The sequence below is a fragment of the Macaca nemestrina genome, chromosome 4, assembly GCF_043159975.1.
Source record: "Macaca nemestrina isolate mMacNem1 chromosome 4, mMacNem.hap1, whole genome shotgun sequence".
NCBI classification, from domain to species: Eukaryota; Metazoa; Chordata; class Mammalia; order Primates; family Cercopithecidae; genus Macaca; species Macaca nemestrina.
The window spans coordinates 64,428,214-64,446,624 of NC_092128.1; the positions used below are offsets into that span (position 1 = coordinate 64,428,214).

The 18,411-nt window shown below is 36.1% G+C and overlaps 1 long non-coding RNA gene across 1 annotated transcript in view; it reads left to right on the forward strand.

Annotated features, from left to right (window-relative positions):
• Nucleotides 1–1,522: 1,522 nt before the first annotated feature.
• Nucleotides 1,523–18,411, forward strand: part of LOC105475422 (uncharacterized) — a 30,637-nt gene continuing 13,748 nt past the window's right edge. Inside the window, exons 1-2 of the long non-coding RNA XR_983339.2 lie at nucleotides 1,523–1,639; nucleotides 1,794–1,918. This is a non-coding gene — a long non-coding RNA (uncharacterized lncRNA). The remainder of the gene's footprint in view (nucleotides 1,640–1,793; nucleotides 1,919–18,411) is intronic.

Sequence of the window (18,411 nt, forward strand, 5' to 3'; positions counted from 1 at the left end):
TACAGAACATTCTATCCAGCAGCTGCAGTGTACAAATTCTTCTGAACGGCACATAAAACATTCTTCAGTATAGATCATATTTTAGGCCACAAAACAAGTCCTACAAATTTAAAATGACTGAAATTATATCATATATTTTTTCTGACTACAACAATATTAAACTGGAAATCAATAACAGGAGAATATTCAAAAATTCATAAATACTTGGAAATTAAACAGCATGTTACTGAACTAATGGGTCAATAAAGAAATTTAAAGGACAATTTAACAAAATTATTGAGACAAATAAAATTGGAAACAATATACTAACACCTGTGGGACACAGCAAAAGAAATTCAAAGATGGAATTTTATAGGAATAAATAGCTACATGAGAAAAGAAAAACGATTTCATATGAACAACCTAACACTGCATCTCAAGAAACTAGAAAAACCAGAACAAACTAAGCCCAATGTGGATAGAAGGAAGGAAATAATAAAGATCAGAGCAGAGATAAATGAAATAGAGATTAGAAAAATTAAAAGAAATATTTAAAAAACTAAGTTGGTTCTTTGAAAAGATAAAATCAATTAACCTTTGGCCCAAAGAACAAAAAAGAAGACTCAAAAATGCAAAATCAGTAACAAATAAGGAGACATTACAACTGATACAACAGAAATACAAAGGACCATAAGACACTATTATGAGCAATTATGCACCAACAAATTGGATAACCTAGAAGAAATGAATAAATTGCTGATGCAAACAACCTAACAAAATAAATTATGATGAAACAGAAAATCTGAATAGACCAATAACGAGTAAGGAGATTGAATCAGTAATAATTCTTTCCATCAAGAAAAGGCCAGAGTTGGAGGGCTTCACTGCTGAATTCTATCAAGCACTTAAAGAAGAAATAATACTAACTCTTCTTAAGCTCACTCAAAAATTTGAGGAGGGGAGACTACTTCTATATTCATATTACAAGGTCAGCTTTACCAGGCACAAGGAAACTATACGTTAAACCAGGCACAAGGAAACTATACAAAAAAGAAAACTACAGGCCAATATCCCTGATTAACATAGAAGCAAATATCCTTAACATCATGACAGCAAACCAAATTCGATAGCGCATTTAAAATATCATTTATCATTGATTCATACCAGGGATTCCAGAATGGTTCGACATATATAAATTAATAAATATGATACATCACATTAACAAAATGAAGGACAAAAGTAGGAAAAAAAATCCTCAAATTTTTATAGAACCACAAAATATTTCAAATAGCCAAATCAATTTTGAGGAAAAAGAACAAAGCTGGAAGCATCACACTACTTGATTTCAAAATACATTACAGAGCTATAGTAACCAAGACAACATTGCACTGGCATAAAAAGAAATATATCAACTGTTAAAGAACACTCCTCACTTCTATATTTGAGTCCTTGTGGATGAACTGTAACCTAGCTTAATAGTCAGGCAAAATTGAAAACCTAACTTAATAGTATACACCAGTAACAACAGCTGAGTGTTGGCTAATCCCTGCGGCCATACTTCAACCACTCACAGACTGCTGAATGTTCAAATTGGGTTCAAATAAGGCAAACACCTAGCTGTAACCAATCCCGCTGTTTCTACACCTCACTTCCGATTCTTGTAAGTCACTTTACCTTTTTTTGTCTATAAATTTGTTCTGATTGGGAGGCACCCCTGTGAATCTGCTCGGATTCTGGGGGCTGCCCCATTCGTGAATCATTCATTGCTCAATTAAACTTTAAATTTAATTTGGCTGACGTTATTCTTTTATCAGATGGTGTCAGAAGCGGAATCCGAAGTGGAGCTTCTAGAGACACCCAGGAGCGCTGAGTGAACACGCAAGGTACCTGCAGGACCCTCTTGTATCCATAGATCTCTCAGAGCCGCTGGGGATTATGGGTAAGCTCCCTCTTGGATTTCGGAGCTCCACAGATTTGTGTTTTGAGCTCTCTGAGTTTCTTTGAGCAAATTTCTGATCTAAACTGGGTTTGGAGTTGAGACAGAAACTGGACTGGGTCCAGGAATGGAATTCATCTGGGAATTAACTGGCTTGGTTCCAGTTAGAGGCCACTTACATCTGACTGGGTCAGAAAGGAAAGGTAGTAAGCAGTGAAAATGCAGGGGTTATAAAATTTGGTTTTTGAAAATTCACAGGGAATTTTTTGCTCTACCCCCTTTGTTTTATTTTTCTTGCCTGCTTAAGTAGAAAAAAAAAAAAAAAAAAAAAAAAAAATCACTGGCTAAGTTAATCAAGAGATCCTGAGAGTAAAGCCAATATTTTAGGTAAAAATGGGATCCTTAATTTCTGGAAAACTGAGTTTCTTCTGGGTTGTACATTAGGCCTGGGAGGCAGCGAAGTCTTATAGAAACGGCAAAATCATACTAAAGATAACTTACAGTGGAATGTTCCAAATGAACAATAATGCATTGAAGTACATTTAAAAATGAGGGCTCTGGGTAAAGTCCCTTTTGGCTAAGAACAGGTTTGGCACTACAGGATGGCAACTGCTGTTCTCTTTGGAATAATCTGCTTTGCACTCTTTGCTGACAACTATGACTGACAGAATTAGGCATCTACAGGATAGTGGGGCATGGGGAGCTTCTTCCTCCCCAAAAAGGGGAAACTTGGGAGTTTATGGGACTACTAGAAAAAATCCCTTCATGACAGCAGCTGCAGCTTCCTGAACTTTTCAGTACTGCTGAAATGGGTGGGTCTTTCTCTGGCCTGCCTGAGCATTTCACCTTCTCCACCCTGCAACAAGCAATGTTTTTCTCTCTCTTCTTGCCCTTTTTTGTCTTTTCTATTACTCAGGGCAACTATCTTGCCCAGACACCAGGTGTAGAAACTGCTAGTCGGAGGTTTGGTTAAAGATGATGGGACCCATATGAGGGCAGATTTAAGCCTTGCCTGTTCGATATTGGGTGCTAAGCAGAGTAGCTAATAATTTATGTTTTATCACATGTATTTTGCTCTGGACAGAATGGAAAAAGATAATTTTCCTTTATAGTGTGGTTTGGTCCCCTGGGAGACGGTGTGGCAAACTGGGTCACTAGGGCTGCTCAAGAAAAGGGAACCCAGAAGTCTGGCATGCTGGCAAAAGGGTAAGAGAGTTTCTTACCAGTCAGATTTCTGGCTTCTCTCTCTCTATGCAAACGGTTGAATGAATGGTAAAAATCACTGTTTATCTCTTCTGTAAAGTTTTGATTAATGAGAAAAAGAATTCGGAGGCTAGTCTTAAAGTGATGTATTTGTGCTGTGAATTCGTTTTTCTGAGTCAAAGGGGTTCCGTAGAATAAAACCTGGGCTTAGGAACTCATAAGCTTGCTGCTCAACATGACCCAGGAAGTTGGTCAGTGACAAACTTTGCTGCAGGTCCCTGAAACAAACAAACAAAAAAACTGGATGGGGTCTCAATCTTGTTTTATGTCCTTGGGAGCTTGATCTTGTAACCGCGTGGCAACTTTCTGTTGGTCTCTGCCTTCCAGGGAACAGGAATTTTAGAGTTCATATTGTAGCTCTAAAAATTATCTTGAGTAGTTAAAAGTCTTTGGAAACTCAAAATTAACTACTCTAGACTTCTTCTGGGAAGTTCAATAAAGACCGCCCTATGCTGTAGCTCAGGGACCAAGATTCTGGCCATTTCACAGTGGTGGTCTGGGTTTGATTCCCTGCTTAGGAAGTAATCCCTTTCTCATTTAATATCTGTATAACCTTGTCTAGTCTCTTCTCCTCCATAGTCTATCTTAAATTTTTCTTCCTTGAGTACCTGGGAGGTTACCTTTGGTACAGTTCAAAAGCCAGAAATATCAGCCGTTTGGCCTGCCTAAAATCAGGTAATCAGAAATTTTAAAAGGTCTTTATTACAGAGTGCTATGCTTAAAAGTCAGCTTCGTTAAAAGTGGATATTCCGGCTTTTAACACCCAGGACTCCTTAGGAAAAACAAGAGGCATGAGAAACCCCTTTCTTGGCCCTGTGCTTGTGAGGACTACACCATAAAGCCAATAATCAGTTAAGAAACTTAAAAACTAGGAAATGAAAAATCTTATAACTACTGTAGTAATCTTATTCTGTCTGTCCCTCTGTGTGATTATATATATGTTGTGTGTGATGTTTATATATAAGAGCTCTAATTAATTGGCTTAAGAAAAAATAAGCACTTAAACCAAATATATTGAAAGCAAAATAAAAACTGCAGTACCTTTTAGTTCATGTAACTTTTGTAATATTGGGGAAATAAAGACAACTTTAAAAATTATTAATAAAATAAAGACATTTTTTCTAAATTATGCAAGTCAGATATTAGGTTTGCTAAATGCTTTAAGATTATAAACTACTTTGACGTTTGAAAATTGTTCAATTTATTTTGGAGACATTACATTCTAAATAAGGCCTGGGGATATCTGGAATTACCCATGCCCCCTAGCTATGAAAAGAAGGTTATACAGAAAAGAGATTTTATATAAGAAAGAATGTTGTATAGTAAATTCTTGTCCTAAAGTAAAATGAGTGGTTGTTTAAAACGAGGAATGTTTAGGGCAAGTCAGAAAGTCTAAACATGTTGTTCATGGTCTGTGAAAGTCGTGAAATAATTTATAAAAGGGAATTTATGCCAGAAATGTTATACAATTTAACATTAGGCCTCCTAAATGCTTCATAAAATACTAATATGGCTCTGAACTGTATAGTTTGCCTGCTTACAGCTAGCTAAGTCCTGGGACACGTGGAATTAGAGATTGGAAAGAGTCAGACCTTATCTGCATTTCTGTCTGGGTCCCAGACTCCACACCTAGTACATAATTAAAATCTCTTACTTACCAAGATTTTCACCAAAAGTAAAAATTGTAAGAGTTAACATTGTAATATGCAATTGAGACTACTGGAAAAATAGGTTTGCATGCAAGATGTATAAGGAGAATGAAACGTGTTTTTGTAAGAGATTATAAGAAACTATGAGAATGTAGATTTTTGCCTAGGTTAGAGAGTTAAAGATTGTTTTAAATTAAAGCTAAAACTTTGAACAAGTTGTGGAAGGTTTATGAAAGTTAATTATAAGAGATTCTATGTGTGAACATAGTGGCTAAAGTTAAAATGGGATTGTTATTGTTGTTTTTCTCCCCCATAAATTGGACATTGGAATAAAAGCACAACAGAGTTTTCTTAGAACATTGTTCAGCTCTGAGGAAAAAAAAAAAAAATGTAAAGGGTTATAAAAGGTTTATTAAAATCTTACCTTATGGTCAAACTAATTAAAACTGAACAGATTTATAAAATGTTACTAAAACCTAGCTTTATCATTAAAAATACACTAATGGAAACATAAAATTTGGTTTCTCTTTTAAAAGGATTTTTATGTAATATCAAAACATAATGAAAGGGTTTTGTTTACTTCTTAAGTAAACTATAAAAAAGGAGGGAGAAGGAAAGAAAGGAGACAGAATCAGTTGGCCTCATGCTATCTTCTTTGGGTCTTGTTTGGAAAGCTGGGTCTCTTCTCTATCAGAATAATATTTTTTCCTTTAAAAAATTTTTGAGTTATCAGTTTGACCAAATGAATGACTTTTGGTAACTTAAGATTCTATTTTGTAATATCCAATGTTTTAAACCTTTGGTATTTAACCTTTCAAAATCAAACTCTATATTATTGTGCTAAATCAATCAGCCAATACTGAAGTTGTTTAAATATACAATTTGAATGAACTCCCTGGTCTAAGTCGAATTACCTGTGATAACTTATTAGTTATCAGTGCTATGCACCTGAATTAGAGAAACAGCTGGTATTCAAGAGGACCTAAGTCTAATGTTAAGCATGGGCTCATGAAGAACCTGGATGGCCACCTTGTCCTTCCTGAGTCCTTAAAGCTTTTGTTATTAAAGGTTCTGCATTGCATGATTCATCATGAAAAAAAAATAATAATAATAATCCAAATAGATAAATAGCATTGCAGTAAACTAAGAAGCTTCTGTATAGCAAAAGAAATAATCAACAGAGTGAAAAGACAACATATATAATCAAAGAAAATATTTGCAAAATATATGTGATAAGGGGTTAATATCAAAAATATACAAGAAGCTGAAATGACTCAATAGCAAAAAAGCAAATAACTCAATTTAAAAATGGACAAAGACCTGAAATAGACATTTCTCAAAAGATGTACAAATGGCAATAGGTATATAAAAAAATATGTTCAACATCTCTAGTCATCAGGGAAATGCAAATTAAAGCCCCAATGAGCTATTACCTCATACTTGTTAGAATAGCTATTATCAAAATGTCAAGCGATAACAATGGTTGGAGAGGATGCGGAAAAAAGGGAACCCTTGCACACTGTTTGTGAGAGTGTAAATTAGTACAGCCGTTATGGAATACAGTATAAAAATCCCTCAAAACATTTAAAATAGAACTACCACATGATACAGCAATCCCTAATAGGTTTATATTCAAACCAAAAATGAACTCAGTATGCTGAAGAGATATCGGAACTCCCATTTTTATTACAGCATGATTCACGATAGCCAAAGTATAGAATTAATCTAAGTGTCCACCCATGGATAAATGCACAAAGAAAATGTGGTATGAATACACAATGGAATACTATCCAGCCATCATTAGCATTAATCCATAATCATTCTATCATTTGCAACAACATAGATGAACCTGGAGGGCATTATGTTAAGTGAAATAAGCCAGGCATAGAAAATTAAATATTGCATGATCTCACTCATATGTGGACTCATATAAGTAGAGTAGATTGGTAGTTACCAGGGCTGGGGTGTTGGAAGGATGGGGAAGCTGAGGAGATATTGGTCAAAAAATTAAAAAAAAATTCTTTGTTAGGTAGGAGAAATAAATTTAAGAAATCTATTGTAAAACATGTTGTCTATAGTTAGCAATGTATCATGTTCTTGAAAAATTCTGGCAAAGTGTATGTAATGTGCTCACTACAAATCTGGTAGTGATGCATATGCTAGTTAGCTGGAATTTTGTCATTCCACAACATATATATACTTTAAAGCATCTTATTGTATATGATAAATACATGAAACTTTATTATTGTATGAACAAAGTGCTTCAAACAATGTTGAGCACATATTAAAAAATTGCTTAGCACTGCCTTTAGTTCAAATTGTTAAAGGACACTATTAAAATGTAAATGTTACCTAGAAAACCATCTATACAAATACATATACCAATTTAAATCATTGATTTTTTGGGGGTTGGGGGGAACCTCAGCCTGTAGTCCATTCAGATAATCACTGGCACATGAATAAAGATCCCAGCTGAGACTGATGCTAGGACTCATAGCAGGTTTTTTTGGGCAGACAAGAGCAAGAGGCAGGATTTGCATAGTGAGTGTAAGAGGAGATAAGAAGGAGAACACAACTGATAGGAGAAAACAATGAGCAGAAATGGAGGGTGCTGAACTGTGAAATTTATGTTGGAGCACCTAAATCAGGCATCCTAATTTTTCCAGGAGTGAGTTTCAGTTCAAAGAAATAGGAGCTTACTTACTATAAGCTCCTATAATAGTTCAAATGGAAAAAAGACAAGAATTATTAAGCAGTCAGGTTGCAGAATCTCTCTCTCAGTCTTCACTTTCTAAAAAGTTTCACTTGGGCTCTGGCTGACCCTTCCTTGAAATCTCCAGTACCACACCCTCTTTCACATTGGAAAGCATCAAATGTCGGCTCTGTTTATTATTCTGACATGTAATCTAGCTCCTGAATTAATATGCAGCACAGTTGAAATTACAGGAATAATGCTCTGAAATCATGCTAAACACACACTCTGTATACACGATGACCTTCAATAAAGATCACAAATGCGTATTTTTGTTTTCGAATGAGAACATTTAACTCCAGGATTACCACCCAGAGAACCATGTTCGCATTGCTGGGGCATGATTAATTTTGAATTATAAAAATAGAACTCTTTTCAATCATATCTTAGATTCCATTCAAACCTGGTATGCAAGCAAGTTTAATACACAGAACTACTATGAAGGGTGCAAATTAAAGCCACACAAAGAGGGATTTGGGCCAGATTTCTGGAAGAACAGTCAAACTTAGTTCATGTCACTGTTGTGCAAACATAAATTAAAGAAGGGAAAGTGCCAATATCCTGACCACGTAACAGCATGAACTTAGCCTCAGGCCTAAAGTCTAAATTACCCATTAATAATATTTTCAGTCTTATTCAAACTGGGCATGATCCTTGGAGCAATACAGGAGAGTTTGATGCTTGGTGAGCATTACTAGCCCACATATGTGAGGTAATAACATTCTCTAGTGGGAGGAGGAAACAGAGGTAATTTACCAAATGGTACCCTACTGACCTGAAAGAACTGATTTACCTCATATGGAGGTTTCATTTTAGCGGAGATTTTATTTACCAGGCTTTATTGTGAGTCTGAGATATTTTACACTGATTAAGAGTGAATTGGAATATTCTTCTTCCCTATGGTCCTTTTTTTTTTGAAGTAGGAAGGTTCAGATTTGGTTTCAGATTACAAAGTGCTGACTTAATATTCTAGAACTGGAAATTGGAGGTATGCTATAGCATATTGAGCTATATTTTCATCTTCACTAAGTCAGGATTACAACTATTGTGGAATTTTAAAACTGCAGATTTACAAAGGAGATTATTTTCTTTTTGAAACAGTCAGCATACATTATTATATCAAAGTCTGAGTTTCTCTGTGTTCTATGTTCTATGGAAAATTACATTTAAATGTGATATATTGGGGGCGTCCTAGTCTTTGGTTTAGGATCAAGTTACTAAAAATTAGACTGTTTTTTTCACTAAAGAAAAAGAGAAGCATCTTGGATAAGTAGGTAAAGTGAAGAATTCACTTATATAGGTAGGTACAAAGACAGGTTGTCACCTTGCAGTGCATGATGTCACTGTAATTTCTGTTTAGAGAAATCATTTTCAGGATAATTTTGAGACCACTCAAAAATTTTACCATCATAAAAAACAAATTCCTTGTCAAGCCCACAAAGTAGAAAACCCAATTGACTTGAGGAGTTAGAAGGAGAAATAATTATTGAAACACAATTCCAAATGCTCCGAGAGCTGCATATCATATTTTGTCCTGTGGGTCTCTAAAGGACTCAACTGACAATAACGCTGTTGCTAACCCCTGTGATACTCCCGCTGCGTCGTTTAGAGTTCTCTCATCATTAAATAACAGACGTTTTGTGGAATTGATAAACATAGTCCTCAACATTAACTAAATAATCCTCCCAATAGTCTGGTAAAACAGATGGAGAGAATAAAACAGAGAAGTTGTTAAGGGGCTTAACTCAGTCCATAGAGAAAATCTTGTGACTTAGTTAGTATTGGACCTCCCTAGTTTAAGTTTATGACACCTTCTCTTCCATTTTTTACTAATAAATACCAACCATGCCTCCAAACCACAGCCATCCCAACCCCCCATCCCTGGTGATTGTCTTTCATTCTTTCCATTTAATTAAGAACAGGACACAGTTCTGCTGCAAAGCAAATTGTAGCTTTCTCTTGTATGTATTTGCTTATGTATATATTCATGAACATTAAAATAGCTTTTAATGGGACATGATTTCAAACAAATATATATATTTTTCTTTTTTTATAGGACCAATTTAGTCTAAAGCACATTGTTTATATCAGCTTCTAAATTAATTCCACTTTTTACACTTTGCCACAATCAACCCCGCTTCATTAAATAAAATCCATTCTCTTTCTTTGTGTTTCCTCTTGATGACAAGCACTGTATGAGGCACCTAGGAGGGCATAAGAGAGTATAGTCTGGCTGCAGTCTTGCAGTAAGCCATAGTGGGAAAGGAAAATGATGACTAAACAAATAATTATGGTCATACTAATGATAATGCTTCCTGGAAGTTGACTGTGTTCCAGACCGTATGATAAGCATACCTTACTTCATTTGATTCCTTGAAGTAGGAGCTCCATTTTCTGTTTTCACAGACCATGGAACTGAAGTTTGCCAGGTTAATGGCTTTACAGATTGAACTCACGTAAATAACTAGTACCCCATTCTCCCATTCAAGGCTTATCGAACAGTCTTTTAATACCTTTATTTTTTAATATAATTTTCCCACATTAAGCTTATCTGACAGTTTTGATTCCCAACATAATTAATACTTTTCATTCTAGTTTATATTTTTTCTTGGCTTGAATTCTATTCCTTGAACTCCAATAAACTCTGGGTCAGTGACAAATAGCATTTCAGAACCCACGGAGTTAAGGGTTGTTTTCAAAATTATTATTAGGTCATGCTACCATGTCTTTTTGTGGTTAGTGCTTTTTCTCTCAAATATCAGTTGATCCTAGAAAACTTTTTTGAGTTTCAGATGGATGTAAATGCCACTTTTGTAGAGCCTTTTTGAAGTATCCCTACAGTGTTATATTTATTTTTCTACCTTATTCATATGATATTCTTTTTCAAATAATATATGCCTTATGACAGAAACTACATCTTGCTAAATTGGATTCTTCAGGGTTGACATTGTATGGTATACAGTGAGTCTCAATAAATATTTGATAATTGAACTGAATTTTACTTTCTTTAAGAGGCCTTTATGATACCTTTATCTTTTCTTTGCAACAACTGTTCAATATTTATGTCTCTTTACCTGTCTTTTGTTTATTCCTTCTCATTTCAGAGGAGGAGAGAGGTCTCTTCTTTTATCTGAATGTGACACTGACATTTTTGCCTGTGGTCATGACTGATTTATTTTACTTTTTGACCAGTAGCTACTCAGTGTTCGCTCTTCCTGTTTGGGTGCTCTTATAACTCTCTCTTCTTTTCCATTTAATTATGTCTTATTTTGAGTTCTCAAAATTCCTTCCAAAAGGTGCAATATGAAAAGGAGGGGAAAAAGGGCAACTTCTTAATGGATAAACATACCTGACCCTGGTGATCAAGATCAACATCTACAGTGATAAATCATGCTAATAGTATGTACACTTGATAGAAGAGGCACTGTGCCACTGTGGTCTTCCTCCCAAGAACGCATAATCCCACTCTAACCAGGAGAAAAACACCAGACAAATTGCAACTAGGCAAACTACCTGACCAGTACTATCAGGACATTCAAGGCCATTGTTTTAATTTCCTGTGGCTAACATAACAAATTACCACATTCTTGGTAGCTTATGAAAAAAAAAAAAAATTCCTTACAGTTGTGGGGACTAATAATAGTCTAAAATCAAAATATTGGCAGGGCTGTGCACACTCCTGAGACACCAAGAGAGATTCTGTTCCTAAACTCCTCTAGGTTTCAGTAGGTGTCAGCGTTCCCTGACTTATGTCTGCATCACTCCAGACTCTGCCTCTGCCTCTGCCACTTTGCTTCTTCTCTTCTTAGTGTGTATCTGTTTTCTGTGGGTCTCTTATAAGGGTGGATAAAATAAAATAAGGTGATCTTGAGACCCTTAATCACTTCTAAGAGAACATTTTCATAGAAAGGTTCAAGGAGATTAGGACATGAAAACAGCTTTTTTGAGGACCACCATTCAAACCACTACAGTCATCAACAAAGAGGAAAGTCTGAAATTGTGGCAGCAAAGAAGAGCCTGAGGAGAAATGATGACTCAATGTCACATGGTACCCTGGATGGGATCCTGAAATAGACAAAGGACATTAGGTAATACCTAAGAAAATCTGAGTAAAGTATGAACTGTAGTTAATGATAGTATATCAATATGAGTTCATTCATTTTAAATAATGAACCATATTAATGTAATATGCTAGTAACAGAGGAAAACATATGTGGAGTTTATGGGATCTACAACTATTCTAAGAACAAAGTTAACTTTAAAATAATTCTATGTTTACTCTTCTATAAGAGGTCTGTTCAATAGAAACATAATGCATACCACCTGTGTAATTTAAAATTTACTGGAAGTCACATTTCAAAAAGTAAAAAGAAATAAAATTAATTTTAATAACACTTTAGCCGAGTATGTACAAAATATTATCAGTTCCACATGATTGATATCAAATAATATCAATTAATAATCAATAATTGGTTATGAATATTATTTGGTATCAGGGTCTTTCTCTATAACCAAAACTGGAGTACAGTGGTGTAATTATAGCTCACTACAGCCTTCAGCTCCTGGCCTCAAGCAATCCTCCTACCTCAGCCTCCTGAGAAGTTAGGACTACATGTACTTGCCAGCACACCTGGTTAATTTTTGTTATTATTTGTGGAGATAGGGGTCTCACTATGTTGCCCAGGCTGGTCTCAAACTCCTGGGCTCAAGTAATCCTCCTGCTTCAACCTCCCAAAGTGCTGGGATTACAGGCATGAGCCATAGAACTCAGCCTGGTATAAAATTATTAATAATATGTATTACAGTCTTTTGGTGGTCTGTTCATGTGTAATACCAGAAATAGCAGATGTCTGACGGAACTACGATCCAGTAACAATACAATAGACAATAAAACCATTAAAGTGAAATGTCATCCTACCAAAATAAAGTTTTGTTTAACAGAAAATTTATTTTGCATTGCTTCAGTTTTTAAACTTAATACATTAAAATCACACAAAATTCAAAATTCAGTTATCAGTCATAACCATTTTTCTAGTGGCTAGCTCATTGAACAATATGTCCATATGTGTTGTTTTTTTCCATTATCTATTACTGTATAACAAACTATCCCCTAAAACAGTGACTTAAAATAACAACAATATGTTATGTCTCAAGATCCTTTGAGTTGACTGTGTAGTCATTTCTCTCATCTTGCTTCAGGTTTCTCATGCTTTTAGAGTCTGAGAACTGCTGGGGCTGGAATGTCCCAAGTCTGGCTCCTCAGCAGGGAGAGGTGTATGGCTGGGCTGGTCTTAGTTGCTGGAATGGCTAAGCCACTCTTTTTTGTGGTCTCTCCAGAAGGCTAGCCAAATTTATTGCATGGTGGTTCAGCGCTTCCCAAAGCTCAGAAGGAGAAACTGCGAGGCCTTCCTAAGGCTTAAGTCTGGAACTTGCACAATGTTACTGCTGCTCCCCGCTATTTTTTAATGAGACTCACGTAGCCAACACAGAATCAGAATGAAGGGGAAACACACACACAAAGGCATAAATACCAGAAGGCATGGTTTACTGTGGGCCATCTTGGAGATTAGTGTTCTTGACTGTTGGTTAACTTTTCAACAAGTATTTATTTTTTCAATCTATTTTTTTTTTAAAACACCATAAAGATCAAACCATGCCTCACTATTCAGTTTTCCCCTAGTAAGTGAGGCAGGTGGAATTCAAATCTAGGTAGTTGTTTGGATTTTTGAGCACCTGCCTTTTTTGTGAAGTGTTTAAGTGTTACCTTTGTTGACTCAAACAACTTCTAAGCAGTGGGGGGCGGGGGGGGGGAGAAGGAAATGGGTCCGCCGAGCAGTGTTTTAAATCCCTGATGTTATGCTTCTTATGCTTAAATAAGTTCTAATTAACTCAAACTTCCTGCAGTCAAAATTAATTAGATTTGTTGTGAAAAATTCTTTCTCTGTCTTCCTCCCTTTCTCACTCTCTTCATTCTTGCTCTTGCTCTCACTCTTTCTTCTTCTGGGTAACTCCTGACGGTGCCTTGAAAACTTCTGCCAGTTTTACACTGTATTTTCACTTAAAAATCAAAGGGAAACACATTTATCTAATCACCCATTCAGGGCTCTTTCTGCTGACCTTAACCTCTTTCTCCTTGTTTGTAATCAGTGCAGACTCATCAGTGACATTTCCAGTTCCGTATAATCTAATATGTTTGCATTCCATATTTTTCTTAGGCAAAGAAATCAACTCTGATAAAGTAATCACCTCAACATAATTGTCGTTAACAAAAAGGTTACAATGTTCTCAACAGAATAATAGAGCTGAGAATCACTCTGTTTTGTGACTCTACATCTTACTTGGCTCTGAACTCTTTTAACACAACAAATAATCATGCCTTATTAAGCACCTGCTCAATCAAGTTGGGAAATCGGACTGCGGCAGCATTAAATCCTGACCTTTGACTTCTTCTGTCAGATGCCAGAATGATGATTTCTACTGGATCTTGGCTTGACATTAGGGAGCAATTGGCTAATCCTCCGACTTTTCAGACTTGCTCTCTGATCCTTTGCTAAAGCCCATCTTGTTCTGCATCTTAGATTTATTATGATTTATTTACCATGTGGGGTAACAATATCTCCTTTTATCTTTAAAAGGAAGAGCATCTATATGATTTTAAATCCTGATTCTCAAGGGGAGTCAGAAAAAAAGTTTCAAAACTTAGAAATAAGCTTTTGTCTCTTCCTTTTGTCTTCCTTCCTAATATAGAATTTGGAAAAATGAGTAAGTGAAGAGAAGTGTGAGAGAAAAAGAGACTGGGTCTGGTTAGTTGAGACTTCGCAATTAAGGGGGACATATTAGAGAAATACTACACCCAGAGCAAAGAACTACGGATTTAAATCACTTTTCCCAAGGGTGGGCCCAACAGATTTCTGTGGAAATGTAATCACGGGGACTTTCGGGTTTTAAAAATGGAGTGTCATTGGCTTTAAGTCACAAATATGATGAAGCCCAGAATTGTGAATAATGTCACCCCAGATAATGTACAAAATGAAGCGAGGAAAAAAAAATTTGGTAGACCATATAGGAGAGATGAACAGATGTACTCAAACAGAAAATGTAAGTATAATGAAACTCACATTAAACATCTATTACGTGTCAGGCACTGTGCTGGGCATATCATAAACAGGAAAACTCAACAATAAGAGTAGCAGCCTTTGATGCACTGCTGGATTCAGTGTGCCAGTATTTCATTGAGGATTTTCGCATTGATGTTCATCAGGGATACTGGTCTAAAATGCTCTTTTTTTGTTGTGTCTCTGCCAGACTTTGGTATTGGGATGATGCTGGCCTCATAAAATGAGTTAGGGAGGATTCTCTCTTTTTCTGTTGTTTGGAATAGTTTCACAAGGAATATACCAGCTCCTCTTTGTACCTCTGGTAGAATTCGGCTGTGATTCCATCTGGTCCTGGACTTTTTTCGGTTGGTAGACTATTAATTATTGCCTCAATTTCAGAGCCTCTTATTGGTCTATTCAGGGATTCAACTTCTTCCTGGTTTAGTCTTGGGAGGGTGTATGTGTCCATGAATTTATCCATTTCTTCTAGATTTTCTAATTTATTTGTATAGAGATGTTTATAGTATTCTATGATGGTAGTTTGTGTTTCTGTGGGATGGGTGGTGATATCCCCTTTATCATTTTTTATTGCATCTATTTGATTCTTCTCTCTTTTCTTATTAGTTTTGCTAGTAGTCTATCAATTTTGTTGATCTTTTCAGAAAACCAGCTCCTGGATTTATTGATTTTTTGAAGGGTTTTTTCTGTGTCTCTATCTCCTTCAGTTCTGCTCTGATCTTAGTTATTTCTTGCCTTCTGCTAGCTTTTGAATGTGTTTGCTCTTGCTTTTCTAGTTATTTAAATTGTGATGTTAGGGTGTCAATTTTAGATCTTTCCTGCTTTCTCTTGTGGGCATTTAGTGCTATAAATTTCCCTCTATACACTGCTTTAAATGTGTCCCAGAGATTCTGGTTGTGTTCTGGTTGTGTCTTTGTTCTCACTGGTTTCAAAGAACATCTTTATTTCTGTCTTCATTTCCTTATGTACCTAGTAGTCATTCAGAAGCAGATTGTTCAGTTTCTATGTAGTTGTGCGGTTTTGAGTGGGTTTCTTAATCCTGAGCTCTAGTTTGATTGCACCGTGGTCTGAGAGAGAATCCAGCAGCACATCAAAAAGCTTATCCACCACGATCAAGTTGGCTTCATTTCTGGAATGCAAGGCTGGTTCAACATATGCAAATCAATAAACATAATCCATCATATAAAAAGAACTAAAGACAAAAACCACATGATTATCTCAATAGATGCAGAAAAGGCCTTGGACAAAATTCAGCAGCCTTTCATGCTAAAACTCTCAATAAACTAGGTATTGATAGAATATATCTCAAAATAATAAGAACTATTTATGACAAACCCACAGCCAATATCATACTCAATGGGCAAAAACTGGAAGCATTCCCTTTGAAAACTGGCACAAGACAGGGATGCCGTCTCTCACCACTCCTATTCAACATAGTGTTGGAAGTTCTGGCCAGGGCAATCAGGCCGGAGAAAGAAATAAAGGGTATTCAGTTAGGAAAAGTGGAAGTCAAATTGTCCCTGTTTGCAGATGACATTATTGTATATTTAGGAAACTCCATCGTCTCAGCCCAAAATCTCCTTAAGCTGTTAAGCAACTTCAGCAAAGTCTCAGGATACAAAATCAATGTGCAAAAATCACAAGCGTGCCTATACACCAATAATAGACAAACAGAGACAAATCATGAATGAACTTCCATTCACAATTGCTTCAAAGAGAATAACATACCTAGGAATCCAACTTACAAGGGATGTGAAGGACCTCTTCAAGGAGAACTACAAACCACTGTTCAATGGAATAAAAGAGGACACAAACAAATGGAAGAACATTCCAAGCTCATAGATAGAAAGAATCAATATTGTGAAAATGGCCATACTGCCCAAGGTAATTTATAGATTCAATGCCATCCCCATCAAGCTACCAATAACTTTCTTCACAGAACTGGAAAAAACTACTTTAAAGTTCATATGGAACCCAAAAAAGAGCCTGCATTGCCAAGACAATCTTAAGCCAAAATAACAAAGCTGGAGGCATCACACTACCTGACTTCAAACTATACTACAGGGCTACAGTAACCAAAACAGCATGATACTGGTACCAAAATAGTGATATAGACAAATGGAACAGAATAGAGCCCTCAGAAATAATACCACACATCTACAACCATCTGATCTTTGACAAACCTGAAAAAAACAAGAAATGGGGAAAGGATTCCCTATTTAATAAATGGTGCTGGGAAAACTGGCTAGCCATATGTAGAAAGCTGAAACTGGATCTCTTCCTTAAAGCTTATACAAAAATTAATTCAAGATGGACTAAAGACTTAAATGTTGGGCCTAAAACCATAAAAACCCTAGAAGAAAATCTAGGCAATATCATTCAGGACATTGGCATGGTCAAGGACTTCATGACTAAAACACCAAAAGCAATGGCAACAAAAGCCAAAATAGAGAAATGGGATCTAATTAAACTAAAGAGCTTCTGCACAGTGAAAGAAGCTACTATCAGAGTGAACAGGCAACCTACAGGATGGGAGAAAATTTTTACAATCTACCCATCTGACAATGGGCTAATATCCAGAATCTAAGAAGAACTTAAACAAATTTACAAGAAAAAATCAAACAACCCTCATCAAAAATTGGGCAAAGAATATGAACAGACACTTCTCAAAAGAAGACATTTATGCAGCCAACAGACATGTGAAAAAATGCTCATCATCACTGGCCATCAGAGAAATGCAAATCAAAATCACAATGAGATACCATCTCACACCAGTTAGAATGGTGATCATTAAAAAGTCAGGAAACAACAGGTGCTGGAGAGGATGTGAAGAAATAGGAAGACTTTTAAACTGTTTGTGGGACTGTAAACTAGTTCAACTGTTGTAGAAGACAGTGTGGTGATTCCTCAAGGATCTATAACTAGAAATACCATTTGACTCAGCCATCCCATTACTAGGTATATACTCAAAGGATTATAAATCATGCTGCTATAAAGACACATGCACACGTATGTTTATTGTGGCACTATTCACAATAGCAAAGACTTGGAACCAACCCAAATGTCCATCAATGATAGACTGGATTAAGAAAATGTGGCACGTACACACCATGGAATACTATGCAGCCATAAAAAGGATGAGTTCCTGTCCTTTTTAGGGACATGGATGAACCTGGAAACCATCATTCTCAGCAAACTATTGCAAGGACAGAAAACCAAACACCACATGTTCTCACTCATAGGTGGGAATTGAACAACGAGAACACTTGGACACAGGGTGGGGAACATCACACACCAGGGCCTGTCATGGAGTTGGGGGAGGGGGGAGGGATAGCGTTAGGAGATAGACCTAATATAAATGACGAGTTAATGGGTGCAGCACACCAACATGGCACATGTATACACATGTAACAAACCTGCACATTGTGCACATATACCCTAGAACTCAAAGTATAATTTAAAAAAATTAAATAAATAAAAAATAAAAAGAAAGAAATGATTAAGAAAAAAAGAGTAGCAGCCTTTAAAACGGAGTTAGAATAAAGAGGTTGGAATAGAAAGGAGAAAGCAGCATTTTAATAATGAATTTATGACTTGGATTTGCTGAAAACATCTGAATATCCGTTCCAAATCCCAAAATAGGGCACACTAGAGCTCCACATCAAACTATGAAAACTTAAACAGAGGGCACACAGTTTTCTACTTCCAGCAATTAAC